Source organism: Nylanderia fulva, unplaced genomic scaffold (assembly GCF_048542155.1).
Source record: "Nylanderia fulva isolate GAGA-0341 unplaced genomic scaffold, ASM4854215v1 Scaffold2, whole genome shotgun sequence".
In the NCBI taxonomy this organism is placed as follows: Eukaryota; Metazoa; Arthropoda; class Insecta; order Hymenoptera; family Formicidae; genus Nylanderia; species Nylanderia fulva.
The window spans coordinates 3,392,987-3,409,664 of record NW_028190263.1 but is presented as its reverse complement, the minus strand read 5'-3'; the positions used below and the strand labels follow the sequence as shown (position 1 = coordinate 3,409,664).

The following is a 16,678-nucleotide window of genomic DNA, read 5'->3' as shown; positions in this document are numbered from 1 at the left end:
ATTAATTGTAAAACATGCCAATTTTCTTGTACAACTATTAAATTTACTGGTATACTATTGTCTACGTCTTAAACTCAAAAGCAACTTGAAATTATTAATAAGAACTGCATTAGTGGTGAATAATTTAATATCTAGAGAATTTGGAAGAAAAACATACAAAGTAGTCGATACTCTGCCTATCGTGTATGCAAAACTTTAATCTGCGTTTTGAATAAATTTTAATTCAACTAATTTTCAATTTTCTCACAAAATTAGATCTGATTCGAATAAACTAAAAAAATATAAATTTTATTTTTTCACATTCTTTAATATTTCTTCATTAATTCTACACAAAGAGAATTTTCTCTTAAAATTTACCCTAAAAATCGTGGTAATTGTGGGACAATATGGCATTGGAAGAATTTTATAAAAGTTTCTCTTAATTAATTTGTTTACCACAAAGAAAAAATATTAATATTCACAATAAAATATAAAATATGTTCGATTAATTTTACTACATGTACGTAGTAAAACTGATTACATATAAATACTTTTTATTATAGTACATATTAATAAAAAATTTATACAATTTTTCCAATATCATATTGTCCCGCACGATTACCATAACTTTCGGAGTAAATTCTAAGGGAAAATTCTTTTCGTGTACTCGAGAGATTGCCTACCATGGAAATATAGATAACCATAATTCTCTACTTCCACTTCGATTTCTACTATTCGCAATTGAAAAAAAAAAAAAAACACCATTGGTCGTGCACCATGCCGCGTAGGTTTGTTACGCATTCGATAAGACGCTATCGAACTCGTGCGGAGAAAGTCGACTTAAATAATATAATAATAATAATGCAGGCGTGATTTTTTTTTAAATAAATGCACCGCTTGCGTTACGTCAGGGGTGCAGTCGCGCATGCATTATAATGCATCTGTGGAAGCGTGGGAGCTGCGTTGGATCGCTATGAGTATGAGTACGAGAACGGTTTCCTCTCACGATGGCGCAGCCACGTTTCATCTCGCCGTTTATAAATAAGGCGACCTCTCTTTCCCTCTGTCTCTCTCTCTCTTTGAAGAGATAAAAGAAGATGGAGGAGAAGGAGGAGGAAGAGGTGCGCGCTGCTCAGTTCCGGCTTCCAGTCGCCCGAGTCTCTATTAATACTCGATCCCCTTTAGTCTCTCCGCGTTCTCTCCCTTCTCCTTCTCTCTTTCACCTCGTTCGCCGATCCGTTACTCAATCCTTCTGTCTTCCCGCCACTTCTCGCGCGCTTCTGCTATCGGCGATTCCCGAGGAAATTATATGCTCGACAGACCTGTTCTTGAACGAGATTCCGTTTTAGGTCTCGATCCGCGCCAAACAAAGGGACCTGTGCTATTTTTTTCTTATCCGATATCCCTCTCTAGAATTTTTGCGAGCTCAGAACTGTGAACTGTCAAGTCTCATCCAACTTTCTTAAAGTGTGAAAATCGAAAGTTGCATGTGATTTATAGTTTCACAAACAAAAATGACACCAAAAAAATGTATTTAATAAAATATATTTCAATTTAAAAGCGGGCGTGATGTTACACTGTGTATATTAATTTTTAACGTTATCAGTATTTTATAATATCGAGTTTGAATAATTCTTAAAAAGGGAGGAAAATATTCAGATCACCCCGAGACCGCTGGAAATTTTCCTTTGCGGTGCCCGACAGAGGTTTAGGGAAACGCATAATCGGGGCTTATGGTCCAACGCACGCACGCACATACATACGTACGTGGTCCCACTGTATAGATAACACTGTTGTTCGACACCATTGTAACCAACAGGCATTTGCGTGCGGCAGGAATGTCCACGGTCACGTCTAATCACGGTTAATCGGTATTCTAATCACGCGGCCGCAACCAAATCGAGATAATCGATCGCGGTCAACGTAGCGATCCCGCACTTGGAGTACTCGAAGCGAGTACTCGTGAACAAAGCATCGTAACGTAATTAAGTGATTACCATTAACTACGGGCGCCGAATAATTTTCTCCTGCACCATGATTCATGATATAAACACTCGATACAGCTGTGCCGTCTGCTCGACAGAATTGGTTGCAAAGCGGAGAATCACGATGAGGAATGAATTGAATATCACTCTTCATACACAATTTTATTTTTTATAGACAGTTTTATTATTCATATAATATTGATGTTTCGTTTCTATATTATTTTGTTTTTAATATAGGTATAATGACAAGATATACGTTTTTTATTTTATAGGATTATGTGTTATTTAATTAAATTTTTTTATTTTTGTCTAAAAAATATTATATTGTCCATATATAATTAGTCTATAGATAATTAAAGATTTATCAGAAGAGAATATGTTATCATTTCAAGTATGATTGGAACATATATTGCGTAATCTTTAAAATAATACGGAGAAAAAATGTTAACTGTGTAGCAAGTGAATAAAAATACACACTAGCTAAGTAATCAGTCTAACAGCGCATATGTGTGTTTCAACTATAGCTTTAAATTAGATAATATCGCTGATGCCACTTGTCTCTAATCTTGAGCACTAGAGAACCCACTATTTCTCATCGCGCTTTATTCTAACAATATTGAAGTATGTTACAATAATATAATGAAACCATATCTGCTGCGCGATACAGCCCAAATATTGACGTAAAATTAAATATGCACAAACATCATGATCACGCACACGCATCATGATATGAAAATAATGTTGCCCTAATTCGAGAAAAGACATGCGGAAATACATTTCTTCGATTAATTTGATTATGAAATGATGTCGATATCGATGGGAAATCGCACGGGGCACCAACAGCGACTTTGGTAATAAATTAGTTGATTTATAGATTAGCAGGATGTCATTAAACTTAATTTTCCCAAATTAGTCCTCTTTTCTATTAAGATTTTATATCTCATTAAATTAATTTCGTAGATAAACGAGACATTAATGTTGTAAGTAACAAATATAAAATATCTTATCCCAGTTTTGCTCTGTCGTCGTTTAATGCCTTTCTGAATCCATTCTCTTTCTCACTTGTTAATTTTTTAATGTTTTTTTTTCTGGCACTTATACATATAACACTCATTTACGAAAACATGGTTAATTATAAAATTAATGCGCGCACTAATCAATAGAAAATGTACATATAATTTTGCACAAATTTTATTCAACGTTATTCACACGCGATACTTTAGTTACATTATTACGAGTGACTAATGTAACTGCAACTGTAATCGCAAGAAATTGTGAGATTTACAAATCGTGAATGTATACTCTTTCTCTTTTTTTTCTTCCATTATAACATAAACTAAATATACAAGTTAAAATTGAAGATAAATATTCTGAGGATGTAATATCCGAAAATCAAATATCCGATATGTCATGATATAGATTTCGATCGAATAAATTATATAAAATACATATTTTAATAAATTAGCGATGTGCAAATGCTGAATTTTTCATCATCTGTCTTTGACAGATATCAAAACATGGTTCGTTAGTTACCGCTATATTTAATAATTAAATACGCCGCGCGATTATCGCTCGATTTAAATCCTATCTGCGACATTTCGTTAACGATCAAAAAATTCGGAAATGACATGAATCATCGATAATTTCGTTCTGATATCGCTCAATAGGTACTACGTAACTCGAATTGCCAAGTTAAGACGCGATGGATCGCCAGGAAATACATAAAATATAATTAGTAGATATTATAAACAAATATATAATTAATAGATATTATAAACAAATATATAGTTCCAACGATATATAAATACTGGGAAATACGCATATTATTAATTAATTAATAAACATCGTCGATATATCTTATGCCATTTCGTTATTTGAATCAAATAGCCGTCATCGAAATATTTTTATATCGTTTATCACGGGAGATAATTAATTACGCGAACTGATAATCGTGCTAATTGTAATAATTATTTGAATGATTGCGTTTGGCATCTTTTAAATTTTTCGCGATTGCATTTGAAAAAGTAATGCAATGATACGCAGAATGTCTCGTGACGTTATCTTTCCACTCGAGTCTCGCTGTATATCATTGTATTATATCTCTCGGAATACGATCGTTATAAACATTTGGAATTGCATAACGCAATTATTTTCTATAAATTAATAAAGATTATCAATCTTTCACAAATAATTAATTCGCTATTAATGACTCATGCGCGTATCGCAATTTATTAAAGTGAATATCTTTTGCGATATATTCATTTGAAGTAGCAATCAAAGTGGCAGAAAATGAAAATAAAATTATAAATTATTTTATTGCATCATTTATGACTAATATTCTATATTATTTTTATAAATGTGTTTGTATTTATATATATTTTGCATCGCCATTTAAATTATCGATAATGCATATAATTTGGTGATCATATTCAGACTGAGAAATACATTCGACTCTAAGTATTATCGCGCAAAATACTTTATATGCTATGCATATACATACATACATATGGAATATTAAATTATACAAGCATTTAAAAAAATACGGATTATTTATTAAATGATTGTATCACGGATGCTGTGGAATGTGTAACTGGTGGGGTATAGTTGGCATACATGTAGGGTATAGTTGATACGTAGGTGAAGTATACACAATACAACCTTGGCGTCATTCATATAGTAAGACTCGAACAAGAAGGTAACGGTGTAATCGCACTTCATATATTATCGTATTATCATGCGTGTAATATTATGCAAAATGCGATCATTCTGCATAATTATTATAATTAGCAATTATCAGCGCGTGCAATTATTTTAAAATGCTCATATAATTTAATATCCCGCGTATATATATATATGTACATATTTGTATATATGTACGTAGCAAGTAAAATATTTCAACAATCAAAATCAAAAAAATTTCGTCCGATTCTTCATTGTTCGACGATCGAAATATATAGATTGAGAACGCGTAATTTGAAACACAGATTCGAGTAATTAAAATAAAGATAAGCTTCATGAGAAACGCAAATCGTTTAATAAATAATTCATTCCTTTTTTTTAAATACGATTACTTGTATAATTTAATTCCATGTATTTTTATATGTCGCAGTGCGTGCAATATCGACAACGAATTACATATCAATAACATAGTATTCGGCCTTGATGTCATTTAGCGCGCCTATTGTTTACGTGCATCGACTTTGTCATTATTCGCGCTCCGACACTTGATCAGAAAAATCATAACGCGAGACGCTCCGTTGAATTCCTTTCTAAACGCGATCGCGATATCGGAAAATGATTTGCTAATGAAATTAAAATACGAATAAGCGTGTAATACAAATTAATATGATATGCATAATTTTTTCATACTTTTTGATCATTAACGAAATTTTATAGTTTAGTCACTATAGTTATAATTATATTACAGAATATTGCAGTCATACGAATCATTTACCTCATTGTATTTGACTTATGATTTTAGATTACGATTATATCTGAATTGTGATTATCAAAATAAATCGTCCAAAAGTATGTAACAATAAGTGTCGTGAAGAGTATCGAGCGATCATTATATTGTTACATTACTTAAATAGAGTATATCGAGACAATAATGCGAATATGTGATAATTTTATCGAATAAATTCCGCGCGACCATAGTTCTAACAATAAGAGTATTGTGTAAAATGTTTTAATATGAAATGTTTAAATGAACGATGAATAAGAATAAATATTGCCTTCAAATAAATATGTAGTAGTGAATACGAAAAATGTATAGAGCAATCACGTACTATTATACGATGTATCACTTCGGTAATATGAACGTGTGATAGTTTCGTTGAATGAATTCCGCACGATAATTTATTATTTGAAATTTTGTTTGAAAAAATAATTATTTTCGACACTACTTTATAATTTGAATATATTTGTATGTTACAGACATTGTATATGAATCTCTGTCGTTGTGCATCACCGGTGAGTAAAATTCATTTGATCTTATATTATTTTACTGTGTTTATGATTGGGTAGCCTATTAATAATATAATAAATGTAACGATGTTTACCTATTTAATACTTCTCACAAGTTACATTCAACATTGATAAATATTTCAAATATTTTAAATATAATTTATTATAAAAGCAGTAATGTTTTAATAATTTATTGAAAAATAACTTTGTTTAACAATTAAAATAACAATCTATTGAAAAATTAACTTTGTAAAAAATAGAAATATATATGTTATACTACATTTTGTCATAATGTTTGACGAAGAAATATTTAAGCATTTCGTTATTCAGATTAAGTTAAACATTCAATGATTTTATAAAGAAGCATTAATACTTAATATTTAAATAATCAATAATGTAACAAGCATTTTAATTTACATCTAATTTGAAAGTAGCCAAACATCGTAAACTATTATTATTATATTAATACTATGTAAAAACAATTATATAATCTATATATATAAGCACCGTCTGTCTGTATGTATGTACGCGAACTACTTCCGCATTTGTGGACCGATTTTCGTGAAACTGGTACCAAAATGTTGCAAATTTTTTGGGGATGGCTGCTGTGGGGTTTTTTTTTTAATTTTTTTATTTTTTTTTTTTTTCTACAGAGGAGGGTATGTTTAATCTTTTTTTGCAATATTTCTGAACACATGGTATCAAAATGTTGCAAATTTTTTTGGAGATAACGACGATGCGGTTTTTTTAAGTGTTACACCCCCACCCACGCACCCACCCACGCATCCACCCACGCGCATGCGCATTTATGGACCAATTTTCACGAAATTAGTACCAAAATGTTGCAAATTTTTTTGAGAAAACTACTGGTTTATTTTTTTAAGTTTACCCCTCCACCCACGCACCCACCCACGCAATCGTATATTTATGAACCGATTTTTTTTAAATTGGTACCTCTTCCGGCTCTTGCCCATCGAGCTTTCTGTTTTACTGCAAAAAATGATTATATTACATAATATTTATTTATAATATTATATTATTATATATAATATTGAGGAGGGAGAGGGAGAGAGAGAGAGAGAGAGAGAGAGAGAGAGAGAGAGAGAAAGAGAGAGAGGGATTAATTTAATCTATATATATAAGCACCGTCCGTCTGTCTGTCTGTCTGTCTGTGCCCGAACTACTTCCGCATTTGTGGACCGATTGTCTCGAAATTGGTACCAAAATGTTGCAAATTTTTCGGGGGTGGCTGCTGTGGGTTTTTTTTTTAATTTTTTTATTTTTATTTTTTTTCTTCAGAGGAGGGTATGTTTTTGCGAAAAAAAATTTTTTTTGCAATATTTCTGAACACATGGTATCAAAATGTTGCAAAATTTTTGGAGATAGCGACGATGCGGTTTTTTTAAGTGTAACACCTCCACCCACGCATCCACCCACACGCATGCGCATTTATGGACCAATTTTCACGAAATTAGTACCAAAATGTTGCAAATTTTTCTGAGGAAACTGGTGTTTTATTTTTTTAAGTTTACGCCTCCACCCACGCAATCATCCACGCGCGTGCGCATTTATGGACCAATATTTTTACGAAATTGGTACAAAAATGTTGCAAATTTTTTGGAGATGGCGACGATGCGGTTTTTTCAAGTGTTACACCTCCACCCACGCACCCACCCACGCGCATGCGCATTTATGACCAATTTTCACGAAATTAGTACCAAAATGTTGCAAATTTTTCTGACAAAGCTGGTGTTTTATTTTTTTAAGTTTACGCCTCCACCCACGCACCCACCCACGCAATCGTATATTTATAAACCGATTTTTTAAAAATTGGTACCAAAATGTTGCAAATTTTTTGAAGATGGCGACGATGTGGTTTTTTCAATTGTTACACCTCCACCCACGCATTCATCCACGCGCGTGCGCATTTATGGACCAATATTTTTACGAAATTGGTACAAAAATGTTGCAAATTTTTTTGAGAAAGCTGCTGTGTAGTTTTTTAAAGTTTTATCCCACCCACGCATTCACCCACGCATTCACACATTTATTCACAGACTTTTTCGAAATTTGTACTCAAATTTTGTTGGGGATGGCTACTATGATTTTAACAAATTTTTATCATCCTATTCATCCACCCACGCACCCATGCACCCATGTGCATACGCATTTATTGACTTGGTCACACCAATAAGTAATTTTAAATAAATTTGTGTACATGTTTGTGATTGCAAAAATTTGCAACATTTTTGTACTAATTTCGTGAAAATTGCATACAAATTAAAGGTTTATTTACACGAATTGCACACATAATCACAAATACGTACACAAATTTTTTAAAAATTACTTCTTGGTGTGACCAAGTCAATAAATGCGTATGCAAATGGGTGCATGGGTGCGTGGGTGATAATAGGATGATAAAAATTTGTTAAAATCATAGTAGCCATCTCCAACAAAATTTAACTACAAATTTCAAAAAAGTATGTGAATAAATGTGTGAATGCGTGAATGCATGCGTGGGTGGGATAAAACTTAAAAAAACCACACAGCAGCTTTCTCAGAAAAATTTGCAACATTTTGGTACTAATTTCGTGAAAATTGGTCCATAAATGCGCATGCGTGTGGGTGGAGGTGTAACACTTGAAAAAACCACATCGTCGCCAAAAATTTGCAACATTTTGGTACCAATTTTTTAAAAAATTCGTTCATAAATATGCGATTGTGTGGGTGGATGCGTAGGTGAAAGCGTAAACTTAAAAAACCCCACACACATACACAGAGAGAGAGAGAGAGAGAGAGAGAGAGAGAGAGAGAGAGAGCGTGTGTCTTAAAGAAAGAGGGAGGGAGAGAGATAAGGAGAGAGAGAGCATGTGTCTTAAAGAGAGAGAGAGGGAGCGCGTGTGTTTTAGAGTGAGAGAGAGAGAAAGCGTGTCTTAAAAAAAGAAAATAAAATATCTGGGAGAAAGAAATAGATAACATAGTAGTCATCCAGAAAAAAATTTAAACATTTATTTTGGTATAAATTTCGTGAAAGTCGAACAACAAATGTGGAAGTAGTTCGCGGTAATACAAAAAAAGAATTAATTTTTTGTGTTAAAACGGATTTAATATAGACTATATGAGGACCGCGCAAAGCGCGGTCCGAATAGAAAGGCTGGCTTTGAGGACCGCGCGAAGCGCGGTCCGAAAAGCTAGTATATGTATAATTGTTTATTGGATTATAAACATTTATTGGTATAAACGTTAATTATATTGAAAGAAGATATCTTCTCTTTCTCTATAAAATATGCTGGTTATATAAAACTGTAGTGCACATAGGCACATCCAAAATATTTACGATAATAATACAAGTTGTGAGAGAACATGAATATCATACAAAATAAGAGTTGGCGTGAAGTGTCTCGATAACAGTATCTGACTCCTACGTTAAACATGCGCTATATATCACATTGTTTCAGCGTGAGAATTAACGGTGCATTAGTTTAAAGTGCACAAAATATTTAACATATAAAGTATTTTATTATTTATAAATAAACGAAATTTGAACTATAGAAACACTATAGTCTAAAAAAGTAGAAACATTTATTGCAGATTTTTATGGGAAGGGATTTTATTATATGAATTTCATCTTATAAATTGATAAACTTGTGTCCACACACAAGTTTTTTTATCTTTGATAAAATATATCCCAAAAGCTTTTGTCTGGTTTGACGCTGCTCTTTAAAAATATTTGCTTATATGTTATACTTGTATGCATTTATTCTTGTCAATTTACTATCACTCTATCGAGTGTTTGATTTATTTGCACTCGCCAAAAGATTTAACTTCTAAAATTAAGAAAAAATTTTTCGTAAATTTTACGAAGCAGATTATAAAAAAGGAGTTAATAAGTAATGTAACAAATTAAATGTATAAAAAGATTATAAGAAAGGTACGTATAAGATAAGATCTATTATAAAATAACCTCTGCAAAAATATCATTATCTTTTGAACGAGGAAAATTAAGTTTTGCTCTTAATAGAGAACACTGGTGTCGGTGACACTTTTAATCTAGAACTAATGACATTTTCGTAACATTTTTCCTGGTACAAAAGTTGAATATTTCACAAATATTTTAACGGGGTTCCGGAAACATGCGGGTCGTACCTGAACGGTATGCCACGATAACGGTGAAAGGCGAATAACATGGGTGCCTCCGAAGTCGCATAGTTTCCGTCTAATAACAGCAGCAGCCGTCATTGATTCGTTATTACGATTCTTTTAATGCGCGAACCTTTCTCCGCCTCGTCTATTATCATTTATTAATCCGCCGTGTAACAGTCGTTGGCACGCAAAGAAGGCGGCAGTATTTTTCCTTCTCTCAATTTACGTAATAAGACCGATCTCACGGACGATCAGATTGCCTGATCACCGTTATTGTACGGTCTATTAATAATACAAATCTATCGCATTAAAATCAGAATTAATCTCGCTGAACTGACAACGCGAAGGAGAATTTCTATTTACGTGTCGCCGTGAAATAGCATCGTGAATCCTTGCTATATCCTCGACTGTATCGTTTCCTGCCTTCTCTCTCCTGTTAAACGGACTCGCCTATTTAACGTTGCGTTTTATAATTATCGCAAGTTACGACATCCGTTCGGCGGCGCGGCATTTTGCCGATATCTCGAAACGCCATCCGTCGTAAACAGGTTCCCCTGCACAGACATTTAGTAAAATATTCATTTATTTGCTGGAGGAGAGAGAGAGAGAGAGAGAGTTAAAGAATTTTTAATTAATCGCGTTAAATTGCATTTAAAGTTAATTTTCCGGCAGATCGTTGAAGCTTGATACGTTCTTGAAGCTTGATTGTGGCGGTTTTCAATTTTCTGCGCATATATCGATTCTATACGTAGCACCAACAATAAGTCGCAGCTGCCGCCAAGATTTGATATCGCCTAAATGGATGCATTGTTCTAACCGCGGCTACAATATGAGAGGATTGCATTGGATATTTGATTTATCCTCGGGATTATAAATTTTCAAATTTGTCACATGAAATTCTTCTCAATATAACGTTTAGTATTGAGCTAGATTTTTTATTTCAGCGAAGAATTCTGTGATTATAAACATTGGATGTATCGATTATCTAATTTTACGTTATCGTATTTTTTCAATTTTTAAAAATTAAACAATAAATCCAATGTCTATACGATGTAAACGACACATGTTTTGCAATATAAAATGACAGTTATGTCATGTTACTTCGAAATAACAGAGTTTATTGGAAGATCAAATATCGGAAAATTTACATCACGTACAATCACAAGAAAATATCGAATAGACGATGTAAAGTCAGAGAATTGAATATATAATTTTAATTAAATAGGTATATAAAAGTCTTACATTTTTTTCGCTAAAGAATTAAGTGATTCACTTGATTTACGAATTATTTAAGTATGATTTGGAGCATAATACTTGTCAAATATATATTCTACATGTATCAAATTACATTGTGAATCAAAGAATTGAATATCTAATTTTAATTAGATAGGTATATAAAAGTCTTACATTTTTTTCGCTAAAGAATTAAGCGATTCACTTGATTCACGAATTATTTAAGTGTGGTTTGGAGCATAATACTTGTCAAATATATATTCTACATATATCAAATTACATTATGAATCAAAGAATTGAATATCTAATTTTAATTAGATAGGTATATAAAAGTCTTACATTTTTTCGCTAAAGAATTAAGTGATTCACTTGATTCACGAATTATTTAAGTGTGGTTTGGAGCATAATACTTGTCAAATATATATTCTACATGTGTCAAATTACATTGTGAATCAGACATATTTATGGCACTTTGATCGCTTCAAAAAGAGAAGAGGGAGAGAATTCTTAAGATCGAACGAACATATACTTAAATCGGGACGCAAGACGTTATTAATAGGCTTAATCGTACCGCGTGGGAACCGAATCACTGCTGGAACTAATTGTCACGGGTGTGTTCGGTCAGGGTCGGTGAGCGGCGGGATTTCGTCGCGACCGGAAGTCTCCGCGGGCTTTTCGACGACGTCGAGGAAACCGCGCGCGCTATGACGAATAATGCTATCGTGTCATCGGCACGTCCGTTTCACGATATCTGACTCTCTTTAATCAGACAGAAGTAGTTAGTGCACTCGAGATAAAGATCGCGTAGTGCTCTCGACTGCAGCTTGACGCGTGTTTGGACAAAAGCCTGATTTTATCGATCTTGCAATTACGTAACCAGCGATTTTGTGGAAGAAAAAAATGTCAAAAAATAATACTGTCTCACCTTGCAACGTGTCTTCACATTTATGCTCTTAAGACATTTTATTCAAATTAAATATGCAACACGAAAATTTAATCAAAAGTCTTACTATAAAGTCTGTGATATAAAAATTATTACGTTTTATAAGAAGCAATATTTGATTGGTGAAATAAAAAAGAAAAAAAATTAAGTACGTTTATGGTTATCACATACGAATTTTATCGCGGATAATCTTGATGATATCTTCATCTCGTAGAAAATTAATGTTATATGATATTGATAATATTATGATTAACATATATTATTAGATGAAATATTACAGCAAATATAAAGTTAAAAATAAAAAGATTGTAAAAATACTTGTAAAAGAGATATACAAAATTATTTTCTTATAGTAAATCTTTTATATAATTCTGCAAAAAAATCACAGTTATGTATGTGCGAAATCGAGGAGTACATATATATAAAAAAAAAAAAAATGTATTTTTACATCACTTTGGCTAACATCGCCCGCGGTCAGAAAGGCGAGTCTCTTTTCTACAATCGCTGCCATTATCGTTGCGACGAATAATTTAGCCGTGAAGAGCATTCTTGAATTAACTCATGTTCCTACTTACAACGGGCACGGCGAACTCGCGCGAAACTATTTTCGCTCGGGTACGCGCGCGGAGGAAGTAGAAACGATTTCCACAAGATGACGTAATTCGGCGCAATGAGTCCGACAATGAGCGGCAAAGAAACGGAGCTGACGCGAAGATTATATGTATGTACGGAGAATAGAAGACGTCGGTGCGCGCGAAACGCGGAGGAGGAAGTGACGCAGCGCGGAATCACGCGGACCTTACCGGAAATAATCTCATCGGAAAATAACGCGTCATCCGCGGACGCTCGCGTGTGCGTGTATGTGCATCGCGTGACGTGTTCTTTTCTTCTTTCTTCGTAGTAACAGCAGTAACGACAGTTCTTCTCTCTCTCTCTCTTCTTTTTTTTTTTTTTTTTTTTTTTTTTGCGCACGTTTAACGTTTTAATGCGCTATTGCTTTTATCTAGTTAATGACGACGTAAGTAATCGCTGGTAGCGTGACGGTAATGAACGACAGCTCGCTTAGCCGTTGTAAACTATGTTTTAATTTTTTCCGCATTTTTTCCCAGATGAGATAAAAGAGTACTCCGTTTCGCATATTTTAAAATCACAGCCAAACATATTAGTTGAAATATTAATTTCTGCGATATATTAATTAATTATATATATATATATATATATATAAATGTTCGAAACGATGCAAACTTTTATTCAGACTTTGAATTCCATTACATATATTATAAATAAACGATACTAAATAGTTTATTGAATATCGTGCCGAATTAATCTCACGGTCTAATCACAAAAGATAAATAATACACGTATGAAAAACGAAACATGAAAACTTTCATCGACGAAAAAAGAAAAAAATGGTAAAATACAAAATGCTTACATCTATCATTATCAATCTTAATCTTAATCATCATTATATCGTCGTCGATGTTATCGCCGTGATTGTCATTAAACACGTAACGACGAGTCATCGACGTTGGTTACTCAGAGACCGTGTGATTCCGACCAGTCCCTTTTTTTTCTTCGTTTCGTGGATGGAATTTGAATGAAGGACTCGATGAACCGGCGTCCAAACTATTCCGGGAAGAAATTCCTGAGCACGGACGGAAGTCGGAATATCTTGGTTCGCCCGCGGCATCATCACGTTTCGCCGCAGGTATACACGAGACTATGCGCGTGCGTTTACCGAGAAGCAAAGCATCGGCTTTTGTGAAGAATGACGATTAAGACGATACTACCTTTCTCTGTCAGAAATCCGTACGTTTTAATCATCGAGTCAAATAAATCGAGCGCTCCGAGAAGAAAAGCGAGAAATGTCTCGCTTCAAAGTTCCGCGAAATCTTTAATCTTTATTATATATATATAAAATTATTTTGGAAAACCGGGCATTGTCAGGGAATTTTACTATACTTATCTGGATTTTTTCACATCATTCTACATTTGTCTCGATAATTTGAAATTTTTTTATTAAATAAATATAAACTTTTCCTCGACTCCCAGCACGCTAATCTTCTGTGCTGATGAATTTCTGGTCTTGGAAAATCTGAAAAAGTCAGGGGATTTTTTTCATCGAGTCTGCTGGACACTGTTTAATCTTGATTATAAAATTCTCCTAAATCATATTATTATTGACAATAGATTTCTAAGTGCTTGACAACGATTATCAAATAAACACTCGATACATCGACGTAATAAGTGTTAATAATCCGCGTATAATTTTCGTCATCGCACGCGCGCGCCGACTCTTGTTCCTTTTATTTCCGCGTCTCCTGGAATAAGCGCGAGCGAACGTCTCCCTTTCCTCGTTTTCTCGTACTTGACGCAAAGTTCGACGCTATCTCGCCGCGACGCCCTTCTCCGGTCGCCGCCGCCGCCGTCGCTACATCCCCTGGAAAGAGGAGAACTCTGGAAATCCTGGCGAGGAACGTCGGTTCCGGTGGGAGGGTGACGGCAGAAACTCCCAGGAGGGGAGGAAAAGGGAAGGGCGGCCTCCCCGGGCTGGGAGGCATTTCATTTCCTTGGCGACTTCCGGCAAACGCGACGCTTCCGCCATATCGGGGCCGACGCCGACGCCACCGTCGACGTCGAGTCTGTTCGTGTTCCTGCGCTCCCTGGTTCCGGTTCTCCGTCCCTCGTCGTCCTGGTTCGAGCTTCCACCCACGCCCCCGGGCGAACCGAGTCCTTCCGCTCCCTCTCTCCGACGTTCTCCTTTCGCTTCCGTTCGTGCCACCCCTTCCGCTTCCCACTCGCCACCCTCTTCCGCCGCCTCTCTGCTGGTAGCGTTCTTCCTTCCAACTCGTCTGCGACGCCCGTTCTCCGCCGTTGCGCCGCACCAGTGCTATTAACGTTAATAGTGTCGTCGCTAATGCGGTTGCAGCGTATCGTTGCAAAATATGCGCCTTTCCGCGAATAAATGTTGGGTCATCGGTAGCGGAGTGATAACCAATCTGCTAACTTCCGCATATTTTAATCAATCCGTTATTCATCGGACACGGTAAATAACTGTTGCAAATATTGATGCGGGTTTTAATAGAACTTGCCGTAGCGCCGATTTCATTTCCAATTAATTCATTAATAATGGAATATATAATAATGTGAGTGAGGCAGGTGTAACATCCAACGTCTCATTTTTTTTTTTTTTTGTAAATAAATAACCGAGATAATTTCCATATTTTTTTTTATACATAGGTATTCGAAAAATAATCTCTATTTATTTGCGATAACGAAACAGTTACTCAAACAATTCAAATAAATAACCGAGATAATTTCCATACTTTTCTATATATAGGTATTCCAAAAATAATCCCTATATATTTATTTGCAATAACGAAAACGAGTTACTCAAACAATCCGAATGAAATATATCGAAATGGTACGGCAATCTCATCCTCGGGAGAGAGACTAGCGAAAGATTGATCACTCGAAGAACTGTCTATACTTTACTACGGGAGGTGAGCTGTCTTTTCGAGACCGTCTCGATCGATGTGTGAAGGAGAGGGAAATCTCGATCGATATGCGTCACGCGCGCCCGATTATTTGGAGATCAACTTAACGGCGCCGACGCTGACAAAAGCGCGGATATACCTCGCTCTTCCGTGTCCTCTTCTTCTCGTCTCTTTCTCTCCCTCGATCAGAATTCCCTCTTGTGATATTTCGTGTAACGGGAGGAGAAATTGGTATGCCCGCGCGTGTCGCGGGATTACGTATTCCCGATGAGAAACCGAGCGGTTCGTGCACTTACCCCGGATGTACGTGTACGCGCCGCGAGGAACGGGCTTTAAGCACCTGTCGCGCGACGTCTTCCCGACTTCGCGACGATGCCAACGAACTCGCGCGGCGATACACTCGGAATACATTTCGTGGTGCGAAACAGGGGCTTTTGCCCGCCGATGGCGATTAAGTATATCTTTCGCGAAAGAGAGACGTGGCTCCTCTCCTAGAGTGGATGAAATCTCGCGCGTTCCTATGTGTTTCCAAATCTGGAAGCGTGGTATAAATAGATTTTTCTTCGCCAAATATATATATGCATATTAGGAAAATTAAATGGCATATAAATTATTATAATGTTTTTCTTAACGGTGTTTGTGACAAATAATTGGCGGTATAATTTAAATAAGATATATGCATCGAATGTCAGCGGTGTTTACATCAAAGTTTACTTATGAAACCTATTAACGATCCTAAGGTAATTTTGATGTGGATATATAACATTAGAGGTCCTATAAGTTTCCAAATCTGGAAGCGTAGTATAAATAGATTTTTCTTCGCCAAATATATATATGCATATTAGGAAAATTAAATGGCATGTGAATTATTATAATGTTTCTTAACAGAAACGGTGTTTGTGACAAATAATTGGCGGTATAATTTAAATAAG

The 16,678-nt window shown here is 35.0% G+C and overlaps 1 long non-coding RNA gene across 2 annotated transcripts in view; it reads left to right on the top strand.

Moving 5' to 3' along the window:
* Positions 1–16,678, top strand: part of LOC114945317 (uncharacterized) — a 116,700-nt gene that overhangs the window by 28,456 nt on the left and 71,566 nt on the right. For both annotated transcript variants that reach the window (XR_003822371.2, XR_003822372.2), the window contains exon 6: positions 5,901–5,936. This is a non-coding gene — a long non-coding RNA (uncharacterized LOC114945317). The remainder of the gene's footprint in view (positions 1–5,900; positions 5,937–16,678) is intronic.